At 42.6% G+C, this 27,221-nt stretch overlaps 1 protein-coding gene across 5 annotated transcripts in view; it reads right to left on the reverse strand.

Moving 5' to 3' along the window:
• PTPRG (protein tyrosine phosphatase receptor type G) overlaps positions 1-27,221 on the reverse strand; it is a 709,728-nt gene that overhangs the window by 400,273 nt on the left and 282,234 nt on the right. The window contains exon 1 of one of the 5 annotated variants that reach the window (XM_053219148.1): positions 9,006-11,911. The exons of the other annotated variants lie outside the window; for them this stretch is intronic. The gene's annotated coding sequence lies outside the window, so the exon portion shown is untranslated. Of the gene's footprint in view, positions 1-9,005; positions 11,912-27,221 lie in introns of those variants that run through there. 5 annotated transcript variants of the gene reach the window in all.

Here is a 27,221-nt window from a genome sequence, read left to right on the forward strand (position 1 = left end):
TCCATTCCCTGTAAGAGGGGAGTAATAATTTCTCCATCTCAATCCCCTAATCTGCTATTCTCCCAAGGAAGGAGATGGCTTTTCTGATTTGGAACTGGAAGGAGGACCCAGTGGGTACAGTGAAGTATCTTATAGGTTCTCTAGGGATAATTTGTCTATGATAAGTGCCCGCCCCCCCAACTGTAACTGGTATGCAACCTGCCCCTGTAGGCTAGTCCTCTAACTATCTAACTGCTTTAATTTTTTTTAACACCTATTTATTTTTGAGAAAGAGAGAGAGAGAGAGAGAGAGACAGAGCAAGAGCGGGGAAGGGGTACAGAGAGAGGGAGACACAGAATCCAAAGCAGGCTCCAGGCTCCTAGATGTCAGCACAGAGCCTGACGCGGGGCTCGAACCCACAGACTGTGAGATCATGACCTGATCGAAGTCCGACGCTTAACCAACTGAGCCACCCAGATGCCCCTCTAAATGCTTTAAAACCACCTTTTATGGCCCATCGCCCCATGGATACATCCCAAGATGTAGACTCAAGAAAAAAGTATGAAGATGGTTCACCGTAGATCTAAGAAGTGCTGTTCAGTTCAGCACTACCACTGATGAAACGGACAGTCTGATTTGACACCTAGTTTTTTTTTCTCAATTAATGGACATTGAGGGGCAGGTAAGAGGTAAGAACAAGGCAGGATAATAAAACTATACATATTAGAGTTCCTGCATAAATCAAGGTGAACACGCACATAGAGAAAAAGAATCCAGGAAAGAACAGACCAGTAACAGCTAGTTCTTGGCAGCGGGAGAATGGCTAATAATTTTTGCTTCTTTAGCCTTGAGTGTGGTTTTCAAATACTCCATGGTATTCAAAAGAAACCCACACAGGTGAGTTGGGCTTTGTCTTTTTGTTGCTGTTGTTTTGTTTTGTTTTGTTTTTGAAAAAGCACAGCAAAATTGAGGTTTACAGGCAAACCTCAGAACATATTTTGCCCATTGTGTGACTCTGAGCAAAACTGTCAGTTTACCCTGTTAGATGATCTATGAAATTCACAAATTGGTTGAAAAGACAGCAAAAACCCCACCTCTACACCTCATCTACTTGTATTTTCATAAAAGAGCATGGTTTTCAAGTTGGCAGAGTAAAATAAATGACATTTTGCTCCAGCCAACAACGAAAGCCAACACTACATGTCAACATTATTTACTGACTACAAATGCAGGACAGATCTATATGCGGCTCTGGGCATAAGAGCAGGTATTCTGATTAAACCTGAAGCATCCCACTTTCCCAAGCTTTAACCATGGTTTCCTTTGGGGTTTTCTTTGGCTAGGGGCATTTAAAATCTGTCAGGAATCAAATCTGAAGATCACTCCCTTAGAGTTTAGTTGAAGTGGCATATGGAAACCTTGCAGCATCATGTAGCCTTGTATAAATACCTGCTTCTTTAAATCAAAAAGAGATGAAGACCTTCAAAGATAAAAACTTTCATGGGGCGCCTGGGTGGCTCAGTCGGTTAAGCGTCTGACTTAGTCTCAGGTCATGATCTCAAAGTCCATGAATTCGAGCCCTGCGTCGGGCTCTGTGCTGACAGCTCAGAGCCTGGAGCCTGCTTCAGATTCTGTGGCTCCCTCTCTCTCTCTCTGCCTCTCCCCTGCTCATGCTCCGTCTCTCAAGAATAAATAAACGTTTAAAAAAAAAAGTTCCTGCCTTTAAGAATTTCAACTTTTTCCAAGAAAAACATTTTAATTATTATTCCAATTACACGAACACTCTTCACTTCTTCAAACATAATCAAGGTATCATTTGCCTTAAGGCCTTTGGGTAAACAGTTCTCTCTGCCAGAAACAACACCCTACCTCAACACACAAGAAAATCTCAAGTTTTCACACTTTTCCATGGTTCAGCTTAAATGCAATCCTGAAAAGACCTTCTGCAACCTCTATTCAAGGCAGATCAACTGTCTCAAACTTCCTTTCCTCCAGAGGACTTAACACAATTTCTAACCATTTCATGCATCTGTTTCTTACCTTCTGCAGTCTACACCTCCAACTAGACTACGCTCTCAGCTTCTGAGCACAGCCCAGCATCTCAGATAACCTCAACACTCACCACAGCTCACTGGCACACCATGTGTAAGTGAATGGTACCACCTTCAACTCATTACTAAATCCATGTTCTGTCTCCTACAGCATTTCATTGCAATAACATAAACATCAATGCAGCAACCCTACAGATAAGTGTCAGATGGGAAGTCAGGGGGAAAAAATGGGAAACTCCCCAAAACAATTTATTAGGAAGTAAGAGGAGGGAAGGGGCTACAAATGTCCCAAAGATGTCATACATTTTTTATTGTCTTCCAACATTTTAATCACCAAAAACTTATAAGTGAAGACAAGAATACAAGTAAGGTGTAAGAACGTGGTCAAAAGGTGAAGATTTCCAGTTATAAAAGAAATAAACACTACGGCTGCCATGTACAACATGATGACTTTAGCTAACACTGCTGTAGGATATAAAGGGAAGTTGTTAAGAGACCAGATCCTAAGGAAAAGAATATAACTATACATGCTTTTGGATCTATAGGAGATGATGGAATCAGCTAAACCTATTGTGGTAACCATTGTATGATACATGTAAGACAAATCATCATGCTATACAACCTGTTCTTAGAGCTCTTTGTCCTATCTCAATGAAACTGGGAAACTACATACACACATAAATTCATACCAAACACAGCAAAGAAAAAATAAAGAATACAACAAGAAAAGTACTATTTCAACGCATTAAAAATATTTCCAATTTTATGATGTGCATTTTTTATATTAATCTCATTTCTGGCCATGCTTTAGATCCTAACCCTCAAAGACACTGGTTTTTGTCCCCATGGAATTCTTACAGACTCTTCCATATCCCATAAACTACCTTTTCTGGAACAAGGTGAGCTCTGAACTGCTAAATGTGGAATATCATTTTAGAGGTATTTTGAAAGGACATTCTAGTAGGGAAGATTATGCTGCCTGGAGAAATCAGGGAAAGATTTCCAGATGACAGGACTTTTATACTTCATAGGCTTTATGCAATGGGCCAGAGCACCCCGGATGGAGAACCACAGGGAAAGGCAGACAGGAACCTGGAACAGAAGGACCCTCACCAGTACATAAGTGGCAAAGAGCCTGATACGTTAAGCAGAACAAAAAGAAGCTGAGGGATCATTTGGTTAAAAGATAGGAATGTAGTTCAGCATGTCAATTTTATATCATTTTTCTTTTCTTCCCCAAGGCTTTATTACCTTTGCAGTGATAATTTAAAAAAAAAAAAAAAGTTAAATCCCCAAGAAGAAGAAGGCCCAGCCTCAAAAAACCTGTCCATATAATAAATTGCCAAGGCATTCTACTGCAGGTAACCACCTATGGACATTAGTGGCCTTGACAAAATCAGAACATTGAAGGTAACAAAATGAGTTCTGTCTTCTAAGAGGAAAAGTGGCAATAGGGTGATCATCAAGCATCTCCTAGAATCGCCCAGTCAAGATGGTAAAGCCTCGAGAGGGCAGCAAAGGAAATGCAAAATGGAGGGTGAATACTGGAAGAGATTTTAGAGGAATAACCAGAGGACACTGGGCCAGTCATAGCCATCAAACATCTCCTGTCTGTCTACTTTATTTAGGGTCATACTTGATACAGAAATAGACAAAAACGGGGCACCTGCATGGCTCAGCCGGTTAAGCACCCGACTTCAGCTCAGGTCATGATCCCACGGCTTATGAGTTCGAGCCCCGCGTCAGGCTCTGTGCTGACAGCTCAGAGACTGGAGCCTGCTTCACATTCTGTGTCTCCTCTTCTCTCTGCCCCTGCCATGCTCATGCTCTGTCTCTCAATAATAAATAAATGTTAAAAAAATTTTTTTAATAAAAAAAAAAGAAATAGACAAGAACAAGCACAAAAACTAGTGCTCAAATCTATACAATCTAGCAGGAAAGACAAAGAAGTGAACAGGTGATTGCAACACAGTGTAACTAGGAGTCTGACAGAGGTAAACCCAGAGCTGCCTGAATCCACAGAGGAACACTCTAAAAACTAAGATGTCAACTAGCATGAGGTATATTTAGATACACAAATCCTTGACTTATGAATGTTGACATTCATGGGAGTGTGTGTGACCTCCAAAGTTCTCTGGAAAAATACAGGTAAGTGAAATGGCACATGGCTGGGAACCTTAGTATCTCATACCAACTGTGTCACCAACATGGCACCACGCCAAACCCTCATGACGGAGATCAGCAACTCATCTGTCTAATGCAATGAGAAGTAACACCATAGTAAGTGCATTAACATAACTTCAGAGTACGTCATATCAGAACAGCCCATTTTGCAGGACATTCTGATTACCTAAAGGGTATAAACCTATTTTAACAAACCCCGTCTTACAGAAGGTAAATCCATCTGAGCAAACCATTTGGTTCAACGGAGACAGCTTTCCAACTAGTCACTGGCATTGTGTAACCAGCCCATGCAGTTCACTGACCCACGATTTATGAGTTACTCAGACGCTAATTATGTTTCAAAATGCCAAATGATTTTTCCATTTGGAAAATTGTTCCCAGCTTACATTCTCAGGAAATTAAAGATTTGGCAAGTACCCTTATTGAGAAGGAAGGAGGGACAGCGCCAGTCCTGATGCCATCTGAGAGTTAATCAAATGTGGAATGCCCATCCCACAAAGCTCTTACCCCTGGCATATGAGACTTTAAGGAGGAAAGCAACAGGTCTGTTATATGTGTGTCCTGTTATATGTGTGGTGATTGAGGGTGGGAGTAGGAGGTAATAAGAAGAAAGTTCACAGCAGTGGGTACCATGAAAGGTGATTAATACTCTGAAATAAATATTTATTTCAAAGGAATTAGAAGAACGTTTAGAAACAGCCTGCACAAAACAACTTCAGAAACAAACACTCTAATCAACAGTCTAATCTGCCGTAATGTTGGGGCAACTGAATGGCTCAGTCAGTTAAAGCACCCGACTTCTGCTAAGGTCATGATCATGTGGTTCATGAGTGGGAGCCCTGCGTCGGGGTCTGTGCCGAGAGCTCAGAGCCTGGAGCCCGCTTCAGTTTCTGTGTCTCCCTCTCTCTCTGCCCCTCCCCCACTCATGCATGCATGCTCTCGCTCTCTCTCTCAAAAATAAATAAACATTAATCTACTGTAATGTTTATAGTCTGTCTCCAAGCTCTATACTGCTACATCTTTTTGTCCACATTTACTTTCCTAAGTCCTATGAGAAAGGTCTTAATAAAACCCATTTTACAAATAAATTATGGAGGAGTCAAATACACAGTTCTCTAAAGTTGATGCGTCATCATGAAAGCCCAGTAAATACTCTCAGATGTGTACATAAGACTAAAGAGATATAACCAAACTAAGGTAGAGCCAGTGATTCTCAACCAGGGCCAATTTTGACACCCCAGCAGCTCCCTGGAGATTTGCAATGTCTAGACACATTTTTGATTGTCACAACTTGGGAAGGGAAGTGACACTGGCATCTAGTGGACAGAGGCCAGCAATGCCGCTAAACATCCCAGGACATACAGTCCAGCCCCATAGGTACTCCAGTGAATTACACAGTCCAAAATGTCAATGGTGCCAGTTCTGAGAAACACTATTGTAGACAAATGCAGATTTCCAACGATTATCAAAGCTAGTGATTTAACCACTGTGTCCCATGGTCCTTAAGTGGCCCATCAGGAGCTATTTAAGGAATGTAAAGGAAACCAAGAGGATAGGGCTATAGATTCCGAGTCTCTCTTCAAGTCTATATATTGGGGGAAAGAGGGTGATGTGAAAGAGTATTTGAGTGAAGTGTTCTGTACCTAAAAATAACAAATCTAGCCAACTCTATATTACTAAGAAAAATACCTACAACTTTCCTTTAAAGAAAGTAGCTATCACTTTTGCTAGCACTGACTTCCTCCCTATTCTGCTTATGGACATCTCAAATTGCTAGAAGAATCCCACTGTAAAATGATATGATAAGGACACAAATGATATAAGGATGCCAAGAAGATAACAAATAAGTGAAACAAGCCAAATACAGAGTAGGGAGTTTTAGGGATGGTGGCAAAAACAAAACAAAACAAAACAAAACAAAACGAAACAAAACACCAGCATCCATGCTCTGTCTAAAGGGGGTAGTGACTACCCAGTCTAACATGTTCCAATGAAAGAAACATCGATCCAGTGAAAATCTCTTGGTATAAAGACATTTAAAATCTCTCTCGCTTCAACTTCCATCGGCTGAGTATCATCTGAATGCGAACCAACACGTCACTGTATCCAGAGGACAAATAATAGCAACCACTAACATGTAACTTCCTTCTTTCCTCATTCATATCCCAAAACTCTTGGCTAAACATCATACAGTCACTCCCTGACTCTTTTAGCTGTTCTGCATATTACATGGTTTTGGACCTTCTAACTATGCTGTATGTCAGTCTCTGAATGCATTTTAAAATAGGAATTCTAGGGGCGCCTGGGTGGCTCAGTCAGTTAAGCATCCGACTTCACCTCAGGTCATGGTAGCATGGTTTGTGGGTTCGAGCCCCACGTCGGGCTGTGTGCTGACAGCTCAGAGCCTAGAGCCTGCTTCAGATTCTGTGTCTCCCTCTCTATGCCCTTCCCCCATTCACACTCTGCTTCTCTCTTTCTCTCTCTCTCTCTCTCTCTCTCTCAAAAACAAAGATTAAAAGAAATGTAAAAACAAAATAAAATAGGAATTCTAGGAAAGGTGGTAGAGAGGAGACAAATAGTCTAAACAAATTTTGTATTTATCAATCTGATTGCTAATTGGTCTGCCTCTAAGCAACTAGACTCTCAACTTCTTATGAACTGCTATTTCTCCAGAACACCAATTACAGCTGGTATTTGGTAAGCACTCGTTAAATATTTGAATAAGTGAATTAAATTATGCGTTTGCCTGATGTGACTATTCTTTTTATAGAGCCAGAGAGTACGAAGTTCTTTCTGACGCTATAATGAAGATGCCATAGAAAAGAATCTGTCCTTGGAACTACCACTGGGTCAGTTTTCATGTGACCACATAACAAGCAAATTCAGAACAAAGGCCAGTGAGCTGCAGTGGAAACCACCACTGGTTCACCCTTCCACATCTTCAGCTGTAAAATGGATTTCAGTTTGTTTCATTATAATATAAAGATCGACAAGGCATTACGTACGAGTATATATTCAGTCCAAGAAGAAGAAAACACTCCCTAAAATACATTAAGGAGCCAAAAATGTCACCCCTCACCACGTCTATTCAACACTCTGCTGGAGGTGGTAGAGCAATAGGCCAGAAAAAGAAATAAAAGTCAGTGGATTGGAAACGAGTAAGTGAAACTGTCTCCACTTGCAGATGACATGATGTTATAGAAAGAAACATCCCAACGAGAACCACCAAAACCAAACAGAGTTAATAAATGAATTGAGGAAACTGGCGGGACTACAGGACACAGATCGATATACAGAACTCAGTGGTTGTTCTATACATTAGCAGCAAACAAACAGGAAATTAAGGAAACAATTCCCTTTAAAAGAACATAAAAAAATATATAAGACCCTTAGAAACATCTTTTACAGGGGCGCCCGGGTGGTTCAGTTGGTTAAGCGTCTTGACTCTTGGTTTCAGCTCAGGTCTTGATCTCATGGTTCAGGAGTTTGAGCCCCGCATCGGGTTCCATGTTGACAATGTGGAGCCTGCTTGGGATTCTCTCTCCCCCTCTCTCTGCCTCTCCCCAACTTGTGCTCCCTCTAAATAAATAAAACTTTAAAAATTTAAAGTTAAAAATAAAAGATAAAAATTAAATAGATAAATATATTTTACAAGACAAGTAAAAAATGCGTATACTAAAAACTAGAAAGTATCATGGAAAGAAATGAAGGACCTACATAAACAAGATAGCTCATGTTCATATCAGAAGACTTAAAACTGTCCTAGTATTTATTGCTGAGTCAGGGCAATTATCTAGGCCTTATGCAGGTTTTCACTGCCTTCTTAATCATCACCCTAGTTGTTAAATTGCCATGTGAACCCTTATCATCCTAGAGCCCACATTTCCCATTCATTTTTATAAGGAATTTTTTAGACAAACTAGGTTTGTCTCTGACCAAAAAAGGAAATGAGGCAAATTACACAGGACTTATTCCTGGTTGAACCTATGCTGATTCTTAATGATGATAACTTTTCAATTTTTTATACTCTTGATTAGATATTCTATTACTATATGAAAGTAGGTTAAAAACACCAAGGAATTCTAGTATACACAGGTGAGTGATCTTAGGGAATAACTTGCACTATTGGTTATTGTCACTTGATATATCTACAAACTATGAAAGCATATTAAAATATTCTACACTCCAACCCCAAAGTCGTCAGAGGATTCCACTGTGTTTTACAAACCTGGGGAAATGTCAAGTCACAACCAAAAGAGACATGCAAACCAAAGAAAACGGATATTCACGTTTCCTATTTCTTGCCCTGACTCAGCAATAAACAAAGAAAATCCAAAACAAGAGATGAAAGAAATAAATTCTACTGGTGCCCATTTACTACCAAGTCGCTGGACCAGCAAGGTGCTGCAGGGCAAATGGGTTTGTCAGGTCTCCAGAAATTAATTTGTTTCCAAACAATTGGGCAAAATCACTGATATTCATAAAAGATGCCATCAATAGAACTGAAAATGGTAAGCGTTTCGGTGAGTTTGGGTGACAAAGGCCAGAATATGAGCAACAATTCTGATACCCCAGCAGTTCTGGGGAAAGTGATCTCATCTAGAAAGTCCCAAATGTAACAACAGAGATCTCAGGAAGCACTTTTCTCACTTAATAAGCGTTGGCAGCATTTCAAATTAAATACTCCATTGTGCAAGGAGCTAATTATGTTAAGATTAAACCCAAAGAATGATAGGGACATTTACTGTATTTTCGGTAATTATGCCAGCCTACTGTATTCGAGAACATACCTCATTCTTCCTAATTTTGAAAGGTGTCACCGCTAACACAATAAATCCACAACACCCACAGCTTGTTTGGGGTTTAAATATTTTGGAACCAAAGAGCTATCTTCCTTCACCAACCAGGATCCCCTTTATCTTTTTCTCCCCGGTACTGCCATCATTTCCATTATTTCTGTCCCACTGTCTCAGAAACTCCTATATGTAAACATATTAGCATCCCACCTACATGTTTCTCAAGTGCACCTAAACCATTACTGCTTTTTCTACCCAAGGCCTACACACAACTCCCGAAATTCATTCTCTTTAGTATATTTTTACTAACCACTCGAATATGATAAACTTCTTTGAACTGTTTATTCAGCTGTTTCCCCCTCCTTTCGGGTCTCATGATAAACTACAGAACAACTAAATCTAGGCACCTGTGCCACTTCTCTGTGGGTTACTTATTAACCCCCTGCTGGGAGGCGATGCACTTACACCAGGGTTTAAAAACACAAAATTAACTTCTGAAGGCCAGGCCAGCTTGCTCACATACTTCTCTATGCTGTACAACATCCGCCTTCTCAGTACTTAGGAATAAATATCCAAACACAAAGTCACACTTCTGAGCTCCCTGCAGGGCCACACTGGTCTAAAAATTAAATACAAGCTGGAAACCACAGAATTTAAATATGACTTTTCTTCTTTGCAGATTAAACGCAAAACATTATTATATTTGGACCCAGACATTTGGTGTCTAGGAAGTTACATTACAGATACAAAATAATTAAAAAAACGAAAGCAGAGCTTGCACAAGGCAGACGCCATACTCTCTTTCTGGTAGAAAAATGTAGGCCTGAATTAAAGGCTACACGTTAAAAAAAAAAGAGGAATGTCAAGAGAGGAGATGTTAAACACTTGATGGATGAAATCTGGAAGACAGATGAAATTTTCATATAGGAGTAGCTAAATGAACACATTATGGCAGATGTAAAAGATATTTTATAACAGGTAAGGGAGAAACACATGTCCTGAAGAAAGCCCTGAGTTCCTGTTAGGTTGAAGGGCGGGGAATAAGTTATGGAAGGGCTTTGGCAACATGACCACATTCTGCTTAATAGATATTCTGTGGTCTGGACTTGGTGACCTAGACACCCGAACTTTTCACCTAACTTTTCACAGTGGGAGGCATAACCTTGATAATGGCAGGGGAAGTAGAGATAGGAGTTAAGAATACCCCTCTCTGCTTTATATTACTGAAATGTTTACAGTAAGCCTAATTACTTTTATAATAGTTTTTTAAAGGCCAAGTACTAACCTGAAAAAGTTTCATGTATCATCTCAATTTAAAAACTAAATTTGCCATTTAGTATGTGCAACCAATACTTTCGTGGCTTTGTTATTCATAAAACACCCTTGTAAACTATTTCTGTGAAGTGCTATTTAAACTGCTAGCAGGATAAGGGAACAATGGGAACTGTTTAACTTGGTTTGGTTACACATAGTAATTACTGCTTTTGAAAAAACAAATTTGTATTGAAAAAATTGCAGAATTACAGAAAAGTTCCAAAAACAGCACAGAGTTTTCACATAGCCCTCACTCAGCTTCCCCCAATGCTGACATCTTGCATAACCATAATACAATGATCAAAACCAGGAAATTAACATTGGCATGATGCTATTAAGTAGAACGACAGACATTATTTGAACTGTACCAGGTTTTCCCTTAATGTCTTTTTACAGTTTCCAATCCCATATCGCGCTTAGTTATTTCTCCATAGCCTCCTCCAGTCTGTGACAGTTCCTCAGTCTTCCTGATCTTAAAAAAAAATGTGTCCTCAATCAGTTAACTGTAGAAGGTTTCTCACGTTGGGGTGTCTGATGTCATCCCAAGATTGGAATGAGATTATACGTTTTCGGCAGGAGAGCCAGATAAGTAACGTTGCATTCTTCCTAATTACTGATTTTCATTGTAAAAATCTCTTTCATTGACAAAGGGCTCTGAAAAACTAAAAAAAAAAATTAGGGGGGCGCCTGGGTGGCTCAGTCGGTTAAGTGTCCGACGACTTTGGTTCAGGTTATGATTTTGACGTCCATGAACTCGAGCCCCGCATCGGGCTCTGTGCTGACAACTCGGGAGCCTGGGGAGCCTGCTTCGGATTCTGTGTCTCCCTCTCTCTCTGCCCCTCTCCCACTCATGCTCTGTTTCTCTCTCTCTCTCTGTCTCTCAAAAAATAAATAAACATTAAAAAAATTTTTTTTATTTTACAGAGAGAATGAGCAGAGCAGAGAGGGAGGTGGGAGAGAAAGAGAGCCTCTTAAGCAGGCTTCACATTCAGCACAGAACCCCAAGGGGAGCTCGATCCCATGACCCTGGGATCATGACCTGAGCCAAAATCAAGAGTCGGATGCTCAACTGACTCAGCCACCAGATGCCTCAAAAACTAACAATTTTAAACATTATTTATAATGCTTTCTGTGAAGAAAAACTGCTTTTGGTCAATCATGAGTAAGACTTTTTAAAGCAGGGACTGGATTTCAATTCTAAGGTTTCCCCATTGCCATTTGTGTCCCTCACCTTGGGCTCTTATCAAAGTGAGTCAAGAATGAAATAAAATCTGGCCTCTCCTTGATCTTGATTCTAGGCAGAGGATAGAAGTGAAAACAAATTCAACCATCTCTGCGAGGTTTGTTCTCTAGTTACATCCGTGCGAGAAATGATGGCTCTTTTAAAAGTAGGAATAGAAGGGGCGCCTGGGTGGCTTGGTCGGTTAAGCGTCCAACTTCGGCTCAGCTCATGATCTCACTGTCCGTGAGTTCGAGCCCCGCGTCGGGCTCTGTGCTGACAGCTCAGAGCCTGGAGCCTGTTTTGGATTCTGTGTCTCCCTCTCTCTCTGCTCCTCCCCTGTTCATGCTCTGTCTCTCTCTGTCTCAAAAAAATAAATAAACGTTAAAAAAATTTTTTTAAATAAATAAATAAAATAAAATAAAATAAAATAAAATAAAAGTAGGAATAGAAGGACCTCAGCAAAGTGTGAAGCCAGTCTATAAAATCTGTGCATCTGTGTGTGTGTGCGTGTGTGCGTGCACGTGCACATGCGAGCGTGTGTGTGTGTGTGTGTGTGTGTGCAGCTAAGGCACAGCTCCAAGCAGACAGCCCTCCATCTGATAGATGTCTGAAGCACTAGCTATCCAAGTCCCAAAATATAAACACGGAGCAAACAGCTCTTTCAAGCCACTAGGTAACCTTCATTTTGAACATCGTGCGGTTCCCTTTATACATAAAGATGGGAGTTTACGGATTAATCAGGTAGCCTGTATAATTAACATTAAAGACATTATGATTCCTTTAAAAGAGGATACTCTCTCTCTCAAAGCCTTTAGCCTTGCAGATGGGATTCAAGTGCAGCTTGATACCATCCCCATGCAGCTCAGGGCCCTTCTGAAACCGTTCCCTGAACGATATCAATAGGAAGTACTTCCTCAAGTGTCAGTTGCTGAACCAGAATGCAGCAAAAAGAAAGCTCCAGCCTCTATTAACACTCAATATTCTAAGCAGGTCTGTGCTTTGACATATGATTTCTACACTCTGAAAAGAGAAGAAGAAAATGAGAAGAGGGATCAAAAGCCAGAGCAACAGATTTCTCAAGATCATTATCCACTCTGAATCTCCCTTCTCCAGATAAGGGCGCAAGGCAGAGGGAAAAGAGGGAGAAGAATTTCTAAACGTTAATAATTTTCTATTCGGGCTTATCTTCTACACCTGTTAGGAGACCTAAGCCATGAGGGGCTTAACAGGTTTGTTCCTGCCCCAACCTGCTTTGTCTTTCCCTCTACATAAGAGTAAGTCTTTGATGCCAGATTTTTTCCACGCTGAAACAACACTAAAGTCGTGAAGCCTTTCAACTTCCGTGAGGACCCTCAGTCTATAGCCCTCATTAGGCCAAGGGCAGAGTTTCATAACCTCGGCACAACTGAATTTGGGGATGGAGAACTCTTTGTAATGGGGCCCCTAAGGTGTTTAACAGCAGCATCCCTGGCTTCTATGCGCTAGATGAAAATAGCGCACTCCCTCACTTCAAGCGGTAACAATCAAAATTGTCTTCAGACATTGCCAAGTATCTGCTAGGGACATAGCAACATCTGATCAAGAACTCCCCCTGTCTCAGACCAAGTCCAAGAAATTTAAAGTGAGTGTGTGTGTTGGGGGGCAACTGGGTGGTTCAGTCAGTTGAGCGTCTCTTTTTTTTCCAAAGTTTGTTTATCTATTTTGAGAGAGAGCCTGTGAGCAGGTAAGGAACAGAGAGAGAGAATATCAAACAGCCTCCCTGCTGTCAGCACAGAGCACGACACAGGGCTAGATCCCACAAACCATGAGACCGTGGCCCAAGCCCAAACCAAAAGTCAGACACTTAACCAACTGAGCCACTCAGGCGCCCCAAGTGTCCAAGCATGGATTTCAGCTCAGGTCATGATCCCAGAGTCATGGAACTGAGCCCTGCATCTGGCTCCTCGCTGAGCACGGAGCCTCCTTAAGATTCATTTTCTCCCTCTGCTCCTCTCCCCTGCTAATGCACTTTTTCTTTTTTTCTCTCTCTCTCTTAAAAAAAAAAAAAAAAAAGTGAGTGTGTTTGTGTGTGTTCCATCACCAACACTGAAAACGTATTTGCACAGGCTAGATCAAATTCTGGAAAGAAACACATTTGATGAACCGTGATCAAACTAGAGATCATGAGCTTGCCCGAGTTGGTGGATGGAGTCCGGCAAAGGCTGCCAGGCCAACCCCACATCCCAAGGCAGGGAACAGACAGAAAACGGGCAGCAGCTATTTAAGATAGTTCCCAGGGAGAGCTTGCGGTGCAAAGACAAGCTCAATATTGAGGAAACGGCCAGGCTCAGTGCTGAAGGTTCTGGATTCATGGAGCTGTGACAGAGACTGAGGCTCCAGCCCTGACACGGAATTCTAGAGTTCCTTGGCCACAGCAAACTAGAATAATAAAACCAGCTAACATTCATTCGGAGTCACACACTGTCTAGTGTTTGAATCAACAGAAACAACCCCATTTACTGCCTACTATGCCACTAGACGTTGTTTTGTAGGGAGGCAACAGGGCAGAAGATCAATCTCTTCCTCATACACCACAGGAGCAGAGACATATACCCAGGGAGGCCGCCTCGGCACCCTGACCACTTAGCCACTCACATACGCTGCCTGCTAAACTGCCACTCACTTTTTCTCACATTAGAGGGCTGACGTGGGGAAAAAAATGCCTTCATGGTTAAGTAGACCATGGGGTTAAAAGAGGAACTACCCCCAATACAAAAAATACCCACGTTCACACAAACACTTCCCTTCTGCCACACATTGCCATTATTTCCCTCAAGGAAATGATGTTCTCCAGCATAAAGATAAATGCCAAAAGTAACCCATAACCATCCTATGACATTGGTTCTTTTCTTTTTTTACCAGCTATCTAAAATTAACAAGTGTTTTGAATATGCACAAACAATATGACTGACAGCCATTTAGCCACCACCATTATTTAACAAGATTGAATGCTTTGCTATACTTGCCTTAGATCTCTTTTAATAGTAAAGATATGAAATGCTACAGGTAAAGCTGGAAATGTGTCCACATTGATAAACTGTTCCTGTTTATTCATTTTAGCAGCTGCACGGTTCCCCAAGGGAGAAATACACCACATATATTTACCTACTGCCTGGTGAAAAACATTTTAGGTTTTAGCCAGTATTTCTCTATCACAAACTGTGCTGTTATGAAGATTCTTGTACGAATCACCCAAGCTACATGTACCAAGTTTTTTTTTTAACTACCAATAGAATTACCTGATCATAAAGCATATACATCTTCCACTTTACTGAACAGCTTCCCCAAACAGCTGCATCCATTTTCTGCCATCTAATAAGTCTTCTGAGGAAAGGGAGGGGGTGAGAACCGCATTTTGTAATTCTATTTAATTTCATTTTTGAACTCTTCATCATTCCAGTGATGGATGAGTCGGATCCAAAACCAACCCCTCAGATTTTCTGAAGATGGATCTCAAATGAGGAAGAGACTTTCAAGGGAAGGATCTGCCTTCCCAAACCTAGATGTGTTGACAGGTTGGGTCTTTTCGTTCCGCTATGACTTCTGGACTCTTCTGGGCACACACAGACTGGCCGTGCAGAAGTCTCCCATAGAAACTGGCCCAGAGACTGTTCACCTCTGGGGAAGAGCCCAGTACTGTGGGCTCACTGAGGCAGACCACTTGAAAGGCTCCCCAGGAGAAATTTCTGGGACCCTTTATATATATACAGGATGATACATTTCACAGATAGGCAAGGGGGTGGAAACTGTGATAATGCTGAGTGAGCCAGGCAAAGCAAACACTGCCTGCATTAGCAAGCCATCCCTAGAGCTAGATGTCATCCCCATTTTTACAGATGGGGGCTCAGATAAGTAATTTACAAACCTAGCTGGCTGCAGAGGCAAGCACTGGAAAAGCCACTGATCCTCCCTCTAGAACCAATATTCTTCTTCTTGCATTTCAAATACCAGCTATGATACCGAGACTGCCCTTTACTACAAGTGTATGTTATTTTCCACAGGCAATGTATTTATTTGGCCCAATCCTCTCCATAACAAGACATTTTAAAAGTGTTTCCCTCTACCAAGGTTTCAGCAGTAAGCAGAGTATATGAGAAAAGGTCTGTTATCCCAGAATCTGCTGCGCCTGCGTTGGCTGAATAGAGCAAGGGGGTATTTTCAGCTGTCGAGAGCTTTGAGCTTGGCTTCTGAAATGTTGGGCAAGAACACCCGGCTTTAAAACACAGATCCCTGGATCCTTAATGCCTCTGGCCTTTAAAGTTAAATAGCCTTGCTGAGAGACAGACAGAAAGAGAAAGAGAGAAAGAGAGAGAGAGAGAGCCATTTATCTCCTTCAAAAGAGAAGGCAAGCAGGCTGTGTTGCTTGGGAGCTGTGATTCCGAAAAGGCCTCGGTTGATTTCTAGAACCTGCTGCCCAGACTACCAAAGCTACTACCCCCCGAATCAATGGAAAGTGGGGCGCAAGATGAATTCTAAAATAGAAGGCTAGAGAGAAACAAGTCTTTCTCCTTTTCCCCAGTGCAAACTTGTCACTTTTAAGGTAACTAACCTGAAACCCAGTGGCTCTGCACAGAACAGTCAGATCCTGGCAGAGGGGATAAAATAAATTTTTTTAACACATCAACAAATCTTTCTTCTTTTCAAGCAAGTTACTACAAATTCTGTCAAACAATCCATCCCATGATCCAATTGGGCCCAGAGGAGAAATTTTTTCTATTAGGATCAAATGCCCAGTGGAGAGTCAGCATTTTTATGCTTTTTAACAATAAAAAGGGAATGTGGGGAAAGTGGAGGGCTGGAAGGAACCCAAGATACTCTACTTACGGCTCCTTCATTCTAGAAACGAGGAAACTGAAGCACAGAGAGACTGACAATCTGAAAAACGGTCATCTCAGTTTTCCCCAAAACCCCTGATAGGAATCTTCCTTTGCAACCATATTCCACTGCTAATTTCTAACCAGTGGTTTTAAAAAAAACTTGACAGTCATAATCATTAGTGGAGCTTTCGGTAAATGATCTAATTTATTTCACAAATGGAAGCCTCACACAACCTAGTTATTACTGTTATGATTGCCTCTATTTTAACCAACATTTCAATAGAACTTTGTGGTTTATACGGCACTTTCGCAGACTTTCTACGATCATCTGATACTCAAAATGGAGACGTAAGAATCGTTTTTCCCACTCTGCAATGGGAAATTTAGCATCAGCAAAGCATATTGTGTAAAAAACTATTCCCATCAAAAGGGAAACAATGATATTTATACAATAGCATGAACACTTTCTTTTCTAAAATGATGGAAATGATACTGCAGGGCATTTTGTACTTCACATATATTCTTGCTTAGATGATTTTAAGTCATTATATTATATTGCAGTTAACTAAGACAATATGCATCATCACTGTTCACACCCTCCTTTAAAAAGATACTTGAGGGGCACCTGCGTGGCTCAGTCGGTGAAGCATTCGACGTCAGCTTGGGTCATATCTCACGGTGTGTGGGTTCGAGCCCCGCATCGGGCTCTGTGCTGACAGCTTGGAGCCTGGAGCCTGCTTTGGATCCTGTGTCTCCCCCTCTCTCTGACCCTCCCCCCAGTCACACTCTGTCTCTCTCTCCTTCAAAAATAAACATTTAAAAAATTTTTTTAAATAATAAATATAAAAAGATACTTGAGGGGCACCTAGGTGAAGCATCCGACTCTGGATTTCAGCTCAGGTCATGATCTTGCAGTCTGTGGAACTGACTGAGCCCCACATCGGGTCTGCGTGGACAGCATGGAGACTGCTTGGGATTTTGTCTATCCTTCCCTCCCTCTCTCTCTCTCTCTCTCTCTCTCTGCCCCTTCCCCGCTCACACACTTGCTCTCTCTCTCTCTCTAAAAAAAATAAACTTAGAAAAAAGATTCTCTCTCTCTCTCTCTCTCTCTCTCTCTCTCTCTCTCCCCCTCCCCATCTGCCCCATCTCCCCACTCTAAGAAAATAAAAATTAAAAAAAATACATACTTGAAATAACTCAGAATTACATATTTAGGCGCTTTTATCCTTAAAGCCCTAATGTGGACGTAATTGGAATAAAACTCTCACAATGGCACTTAAACACCCACAAATACAAACACTCCAATGTCCTCTAATAAATAACATTTATATATCGAAGAGAAATAAAAATGCACATGTCCACAAAAATAGTATTTACACTTAAATTCATAGCAGCTTTATTCACTATAGCCTCCAACCAGAAACAACCCAAATGCCCATCAACAGAAGAATAGATAACTAAATTGTAGTACAAACATACAATGAAATAGAACAGAGCAAAAAGAGAGAACACATTACTGGTACACGTAACTGCATAAACAAATCTCACAGATAGGCCGAGAGAAAAATCCAGGCACACGAAAGTACCTATCATATGATTCCATTTATAGGAAGATCGAGAACAGACCATTTACCAGTGGTCACAGAAATTAGAGCAGGGGTGGCCTCTGGGAGAGGGCAGCTTATAGATAAGGAAGATGTGCAAGGAAATCATTGTGAGGTGCTAGAAATATTCTCTGCATCCACCTGGGTAGTGGTTACATATTAGCATATGTCTCATCGAGCTGAACAGTGGTGAGTGCAGTGCACTTTACCCACACAGCTGCTACCCTTTCATTAAAAAATAATAATAATAATATTAATTTGCATAAGAATGCTGTAAGCGGCATATTATTTTTACATTACCTGATTGATCCCTGGGACAAGGGAGGGGGTAACAAGTCTGAGCTCAGTGAAGGAATAAACTCTGAAAAGCTAGAAAGATCTCTGTAAACAGTTGAAACATTTATTTGATCAACATATTCCTTGATGTACAAAGGATAATAAATAGGCACATCTGTGTTTTTATTCAATAACATTAATAAGTGAAATTCCATCCACTAATTAGCATTTCAATAATTATAAGTCAGATTAAAAGTTTTATTTAATAGTTATCTAAGACTTGTTTTAGTTTCTACATAATAGCGCTATTCATTCAAGTAATAGCGCCTTTCCTATACTGTATTATTTGATTATTAAGATAACCCTAAAAAATACTATTAACCACATTTTCTTAGGAGAAAAGGGGAAGGCTCAGATGAGCTGATGAACAGTCCAAAAGGTCTTCTGCAAAGTGCACAGAGGTGCAACACAGAGTCTTAAGAATTGGGTAGCAAGGATTCAAATCTTAGCCCCGGCACTACTAGCTATATATTCTAGGATAAGTTACTTCGTTCCCCCAAGTCAGAAGCCAGCAAACTGCAATCTACAAGCCAAATCCAGCCCCCTCATTCATGTATGTGTTTTCTCGTGGCTACTTTGGTGCCACGGGAGCAGAGTTAAGTAGCTGGAACCGAAACCATGGGGGCACGAAGTCTAAAATAACAGTGGTCCTCACCCGAGGGCTATGTTCCAAGCCCCTAGTAAATGCCTGACACCATAGATCGTACCAAACCTATATATACTGTGCTCTTTCCTACCCATACATACCTATGATACAGCTGAATTTCTAAGTTAGGCACAGTGAGAAATTCACAACAAAAATAATAAAATAGAATGACTGTAACAGGACCCTATAGTAAAAGATATGTGAATGTGGTCTCTCTCTTTCTCAAAATACCTTATCATACTGTATTTACTTTTCTTCTTATGATGATGTGAGATGCTAAAATCCCTGCGGGATAAGATGAAGTGAAACCACCGAGAAGGCGGACTACTGTATTTTCCATCTGGCCCTTTCCAGGGAAGGTTGACCAATCCCTGGTTAGTAATCAGCGATGAGGAGGAGGAGGGGCCGAGGAGCAGGAGGGGGCTATGGTGGCACCAGGGATAGAAAAGAAGAAGAGTGTCACGAGGAACGTTAAAGTGACAACATCAAGAATGGTACCCAGGGCATCGAGAACACCACAGATAGCTCTGGAACGTTCCCAGGTAAGCACATTAAAAACTCTACTGGCATACTCTGAAAAGCATGCAGTCGCCTGACTGAAAAGCAAATATCCATTCTCGGTTTCGACATTTTTTTAATCACCCAGCCGAAAAACCGAAACATGATTTAATCTCTCACAAAGATCGGTCTACACACGACCGCAAGACGTTTGTTTTGTTCTGTGCCGCCTGCAAAACAGGACCACACCCAGGGATCTGTGCAAGGACACCCCTAAGTCAAAACAGAAAACAAATTCTGAATTACATGGAGATGCTTCAAAGAAGCGGGAAGCCTGTATGTACAGAGGTGTGGGTGATGTCCACCATCTGAACCCAGTCCCTCATGAACAGCATCATCGCTTGATGTGGAACTGACAGGTAAGCTGTGATAACGGACCAACTACAGACAGATAACTCGGACCAAAACTGAAATTTGCTGCAGTAAAGGCCACAACCACTAGCAAGCGAAATCCCATCTTCCTCACGGTCTGCAAAGCAGGGAGGCCACACAAGAGACCAGACTTGCTCTGCCAAAAAAAGATCTTGGAGAAGTCTTGGTTACCAACCCGAAGACCAGAGACCCTATGATTCTGCTGAAATCTTTAAAAAAAAAAAAAATACCTAAGTGAGTCGTCAAATAAGACCTTGGTATAAATGTGCATGTTGAATTAAATATGAGTCTATTTCAGGTACAAAGACTGATGCCCAAAGGAATCTAAAATACTAAATACGAGAACTAGACAGCCTGGCCCTAGGAAGTTCTAAAAGCTGTAAGAAACAGTATTTGACATTGACCCTGGATTGTTTGCCTTATTTGTGCTTACTCATACAAAAAAATCCATCCCTTCACAAACAATGTTCTGTTACAAATTAGCCTCAGGGTAATTCTGTAAGCCAAATGTGTTCGCTTTGCCCATCAAAACCTTCAAAATCAAACTCACACGAGAAACGTTTAACAGAAGGAGGACAGAGTTTGAAACGGGGCGATGAGCAAGGAAAAAGAGACGGAGGCAAGAAAGGGCACGGAAAGCCAAGGCCCCAGGTGGAAGCGTACCGCAAATCCGGGATCAGCAGAGAGGCCAGGGTGCTGGGGCACAGCGGTAGGAAACGAAGTCAGATAACCACGGGCAAGATTATATAAGGCCTTTCTTCTGGAACTCGGGGATTCTGGAATCTATTCTGAGAGGGAAGGAACCACGAGAGGATTGGGAACAAAGAAAGACATAAAAGCTGTCTCAGCCTCTCTGATCCCAGGACTCTTTCACCACGAGACAAGATAGAACATGATCCAGCGCACAGAGTTTGTGCGAGGATGATGGGACACGACATTTTAAATGCCCAGTCCAGCGCTTGGCACAAACCCAGGTCTCGAGACACGTCCCTTTTCTTCTCCTTCGTACTTCTTCATTTCGGGGAGGCAGACAGCAGGGGGCAGAGAGAGGAAGACGGAGAGAAACAGGAGACCTGGAGCACAAGGGTGTACCTAACCAGCCCTACATCTACAGGCCAGCCACAGAGGAAGGGAACCACACCAGCATCTCGTGCTCTGGGTTACCTGGAGAACTGTGCTTCAAGCCACCTCGGTTCCAGGTCCTTAGACTCCCTGCAGCACTCAAACTTTATAACCCAACTGCAGGCAGCAGGCTCAGGTGGGAATTCACCAAAGGGGTCCAACACAGCTCCGGGCTGCCCTCACCTTACAAAGGGTCAGAAGCATTTGTTTGTCCCCAACAAATGTATCTTGAATTTCTTAAGGAAAGACCTATGCCCCCTATGTCTGGAACGCCCTTACCACCTGGCTCAGGATGGGTACTCAGGAATCTCCCAGGAGGGGAGGAAGAGAGAGCTACAGAGAAAGACGCGGAAGAGGGCCAGGGTAGAGTTCCAGAGAGCTGCCCCAAGGCCTCGTCACCTACCAAAATGCATGACCTTGAACACTTCCCTTAATATCGCTGGGCCTCAATTCCCCTGTTTTTAATATGAATTCAATTGTCATGAAAAGATCAAATGAATACTGGGTGTAAAGAGCTTAGTTATAGCTCATAAAAAGCCAAGAGTTATTATTATGAAACACAATGAGGAGAAAGGAGAGATGGGGAGAGACTCACCTTTTGGAAAGGTTACCAACCTCAGCCCCATTGTCTCCACACAGCCCCTTAACTCACCAGCTACTCAGCAGGGACCCACTTCCCTTGGCTTTTTGTTTCCGTCAATTACCCATTTAACCAGTCTCTCTTCAGGCAACCACGCAGCTCAATGGGGGCCACTGCTTTGCCTCCACATGTAGTCCCTCCTTGGCCACGGAGGAGGGCTGCAGACTGTGGGAGGCAGGAGGTATGAGGCCATGCCAGGCACCCGGTGGGGGCGCCATCAAGTCCTGCTGTTGCTGAATCACAGCGACAAGAAAACCCAGCTCAGCTCCAGAAGGAACTTCTGGGGCCAGGAGGCCATCTGGAGAGCTTCCTTCGCAATCCCAGGCAATCTGAGAAAGAGCGACGTCTGCCTCAAAGGCAGATGGCTCTTCACGGCCATCGGGAAGCCTTGAATCTCCTGTCAAACCTTCCTCTGAACTCAGGCCCTGGCACTCCCTGGGTATCTCGTCCATACAAACACAAGTCTCCTCCAGGATAAAAGAGCAACCCGTTCCAGAGGGGAAAACTCTGAATAAATGTCATTTGTACAGAAGGAACTATGCCCACCTCTCCCCCCCAACCCCCAGCCAGGTGTTCTAAAATGGGGACACGCTCCCCCTTTCTCCTTCTGGTCCTCAGCCACAGCCCCAATCGCACGCCAGCCTGGATAGGGGTTCAGAAGACTTCCAATTCCAAACCGACGTCACCTTCTGCTCCTCCGTGATGCCAGACCCATGGTGAAGTGGGATTAGAAGTGTGTGTTACCGTGGGCAAATGAACAGCATTTCTAGGTGTGCATCAAAACTGGAGAAAGGGAAGCACAGGTGTTCAATAGACAGTGCAGAATAATAAAATGATATCCAATGAAAGTAACGGGAGGCAATGTCCCTAAAAGGGATGGGGGACAGTCTGGGTGCAGTGGAGGTGGTATTTATATGAATCACCTGTACCACAGATGTTTCCTCGTTCATTTATAACTGACCTCTGCAATGTCCTTATGTTGGCCGATCAAAAGAGTTAACGATGACACCTATCAACAAACCAGAGTGGCTCTGACTGGCAAAGGAAGCCCGTATCAGGGCTCACTTGACTCTGCAGCTTGTTATGGCAGTAGCCCACAGGATGATAATTAGATGTCAGTGCCTTCCGAACAACTGCCGAATCAAGGCATTTCCTAGAGGAGTACAGATAAAGCCAGCAGAAAATAACCCCGCTCCAACACCCCACGCCTTCTGCGGTGCTCTGGCTACATGGCTGTCGGAGGAAATACATCTTATCGTGGGGCCGTGGGCTAGGAAATCTGGTCACAGTAGAGGGGCCGCACAGGCGGGAAGAAAGGAGAACGTAGTCAGTGACAAGGCAAGCGGCTCTGCCACGCTCACATGGTGGAAACAGCTTGCTGCCACCTGCCCTGTCAGCATGGGGGGTGCCCACGTCCAAAATACGATGATTTTATTATGCTCAGGTAGGAGGCCATCTGTATGAGGACATCACTCCTAACTCCGCCTATGCCCCCGCTGAGAATAATAGGGATGATGCTCAGTCAGTACAAACTCGAGTACCAGGTAGAGACGGGCTGGGTTTGAATCTTGGCTTCACCACTTACAAGACAGGTGCTTTGGACTGAGACCGCGAGTACTCAGTTTTCTCCACTAGAGAATGGGGGGTGGGGGGTGGGAAATAGTACTTTCCTCATGGGATTTCTGGAGAATTAAATGAGATGATCAAACCACAGAGCTCTTTAACTGGTAGCTGTTGTTATCATTACTGTTAACCATCACTACTGTTGTGTATGGCTATGATTGACGTGGATAGAGTAGAGAACAGACACTGAACGCCAGCATTCTGATCTGCATCAAATCTGACCCCACAAATACCCTACTTATATACACATTCCCCAGGCTCCCTCTCCACGAAAGCACCATCATCCCCAATGGTCAGCAAAAGTGACCCCTGTCTCTGGATGCCCAGACGCAGCTAATGCTTGAGCACACTGCATTGCATGGAGAAAATGGAAAATGGTCTCAGCGTGGGTAAACGGAACAAATGAATGTGTCTGTGTGACAGCGGCATGCTGACACGGAGGACTCTTCCAAGACACCAAAATCTCATGACAGAGCTTCTGCAGAACCATCAAATAGCCGTGGAATAATCTGGTAAAAATGAGAACACAGTCACTACACATTACAAACAGCTGGATCCCGTGATCCTCCCTGCCTCCTTCTAAGTGATTTCCTAAACTGTGGTCTTCTCTCCATTTCCAAAGCACAGATGTTGAAGAGGAAACCTTACAATGCCTGGGTTATTAAACACTCTGGGTGACTGGTGAACCAGTTTAAAGACGTCAATGGCACCCAGAGGATTATGGCAACAAGGTGAAAAATTAAGAGCTGAAACAAATTCCGTTCACCATGCAAAGCTGAACTTGATAGTTGGTTACAGAAAGATCAAGTGATAAGCAAATGACTCTGGTTTCCTAATACTCCTGGGATTTGCCTTAGTTCTCCTAGAATCCTTGAGATGCTCAGCTTAGATCTTTTGCTTACAATTGGGCTGAGAACCTCCACACCCATCAATCAAGGGTCGAGAGAAGCACTATCTACTTACCAATCAAAGATGGACATCTTTGTAGATCAGTGTCACAGGACAAAGTCCCCATGTGTCTGTGAGATAGAACACCTTGGTCTCCTGGGGTGTTGAATGAAATTCTAGGTAAATAAATAAAGGAGTGAAATGATCGAATAGGTGTTAATTAAGTGCCAGGAAGAATTCTACCACTCCAGGTAACATTTATTGGTCATTATCAATGCAGGTGCAAAAGAATATTATAGGAACTATTTATTTTGTTCCCGTAAAAATCCCATGTGGCAAGTAATTTTACTTACATTTTACAAATGAGAAGAACTGGGGATCCAGTTCTTAGGAGAGGGTGAGGTCATGGATTCCAACCCTGAGCTATCTGGCCCCACTGCTATCTTCCTTAACCAGCACGAACCCAACCTTGGGCAGCTTGTTCAGACTTGGCATTGATAAATGAACTCTGCTCAGTACACCAGGCAACTCTGAGGTTCATTCTGGGTAATTCCCTTAACCTGCTGAATTCTCTTTGAATGCAAGTGGGGTAAAGGTGAATCGTGTGCTCACTACACACACAGAGCTGGCCTTTCCTTTTTCTGATTTAAGTGATATGTTTAGAATCGAATGGTTACCTGAACAAACAAACAACAACAACAACAAAAACTCATACAAGGCTTGCAAAGAGCAGGAAGGAGGAGAGCCCTGTCTCAGGAGCCCAGGGTCATACTGCCAAAGGTATGACGGAGAATCCAAGCCCCCATGCTGACAAACAGGGATAAACGGCCTCGCACAGCAAAGAAGTAGAGATGGTAAAGATGGGGGCCTCCCTCCCTCACTACAAATTCCTGCCCCGTAGACATCTGTCACTCCACAGGAAAACCCTGGAGAAGAGCCTGAGAAGGCCAGGAATTGAGCGGAAGCTATAGGGACCTGCAGCGAAACACACACTTTGATTTGCTCCCGCAGTGTAAGCAATGACATTCCCCCTTGATCTTTTTCCTATGTGTTTTTATAAAAGTGTTCAAACATACAACAACGTTGGAAGAATTTGCTAGTGAACACTTCCATGCCCACCACCTAAATGCTTGCGTTGACATCACCGAGGCAGGTGAGACAGGTGAAAGCATCCTAAGGGAGACGGTGAAGGAAGGTGAGTCCACAGCACCAGTCCACTGGCAGCTCATCCCACAGCTGGTGTGAAGCACCTCGCCTGTGCCTGACCCTAAACACCAGAAACCAAAGGAGACTGGCCCCTTTCATCACACAGGCAGTTCCTGAGTCCAAACAAGAAATTCCAGGCTTCCACTGTCTCACGGCTCTAAGGTCAGATAAAGGCGGCCGGTCTTAGAAATTAGACTCACAGATTTTGTCGACCGCTAAAACTGGGAGGGGAGTTGGGGGTCATCAAGTGAAATCTCATCTTGTACTTTACAAGGGAGGGAATTAAGACCCAGAGAGGTTAAATATCAGGCTCAAAGAGCTTAGAACTTACTCATAAACCACCTCGAGTCTTTGCAGAAATACAAACTGAGCCGGGAGAAGGCAGAAGCTAAGGAAATAGGAAGGAAATCCCTTGAAATGGGTTTTTATGAGCAGGCCTAGAAAACGAAGCCCAGGTAAGTAAATGGTAACAGTATTCTGCCGTTCTTTTCAGTCTCGGCCACACCCGCATTACCAATATCGCCAGTAATTAGCATTAGACTCCAATTAGACCCTAATACTAATTATGGCTCCTTGGCCAAAGTTCAAGGGAGACCATTATTCTAGGTGACCATACAAAAAAGTTTCAGTGCATTTATTACACGATGATACAACTTTAAAGAACATTTACCCCCTTCACCCTCTGCTTGTGTCCTATCTTAATTCTGCCCCTATAAAATTCTTTCCATCTAATTTCACAACTCATAATGCACGTCTCAAGCAGCAATGCACTGTACCGTCAGGATACATAGCAGAAGCAGAAAATTTAAGTAACACAATAAAAGCCCCAGGCACCCACGTGCACTAACTGCCTTCTAATGCCATGACAGCTGAGGAGTGCCCCAGCCTACTGAAGGAACTTCCAAACTGATCCAATATGCCAACACATGCTCTCCCCGACTAATTAACACCACACTAGCCCTTCCTATAAGGCCTGTGAAAACCACTGTGACTGATCTGGGCTCACCTGGAGCTGAAAATTACTTTGCCAATAGCAGAGAACAATACTTTCCCTCATAAACAAAAAACAAAGACAAGCCCCTTTGGTGGCCCTGCATCATTTTCTTTTATGTGGAGCATTTCTCCAAAGCTTTGAAGACAAAGGACAGGACTTCACTAACAGCCAACTATGGCAAGCCAGTAAAAGGAAGACAGCATTTTCTGCCCTCAAGGACTTCCTCTTACAATGGTATCTTTGATCTATGTCTTTGTGGGATTTTGTTTTAGGCCCCCAATTTGACAAAAGCTTCAAGGAGAGATGTCTGTGCAGCTTTCTTTTTAAACTTAAAAATAAAAAAAAAAAGCTGCTCAGTGGACACTCTGGAGAACAATAATTATAGCAAAAAACCTGCCTTTGACACCTTATGTCACTGAAACTACTATAATGAAAGCTTGCTTCCTAATGGATCGTCTTAAAACAACAGTCCCTATTTTTTTAATTGGCAATGAAAACAAACCACTTATTGATGTATTCAATAATTTGGGTGATTCACTAGAAAACCAGACTGCGTGAAAAAAGCCAATTCCAAAAGAGTACTTATTCTATGATCCTATTCCTACACCATTTGAAATGACAAAATTTTAGAAAAGTGGTGGTTGCCGGGGACAGGGGTTAGTTAGGGATAAGGGTAGGAGTATAGGAGGTGGGTGGGTGTGGATAAAAAAGAGGGCAAAACAAGGGATCCATCTGGTGTGGGAACTGTTCACTACGGTGGTGGATACATGAACCTACACAGGTGATAAAATTGGACAGAACATAATATGCACACGTGTGCATGTGGACA

The sequence above is a fragment of the Acinonyx jubatus genome, chromosome A2, assembly GCF_027475565.1.
Source record: "Acinonyx jubatus isolate Ajub_Pintada_27869175 chromosome A2, VMU_Ajub_asm_v1.0, whole genome shotgun sequence".
NCBI classification, from domain to species: Eukaryota; Metazoa; Chordata; class Mammalia; order Carnivora; family Felidae; genus Acinonyx; species Acinonyx jubatus.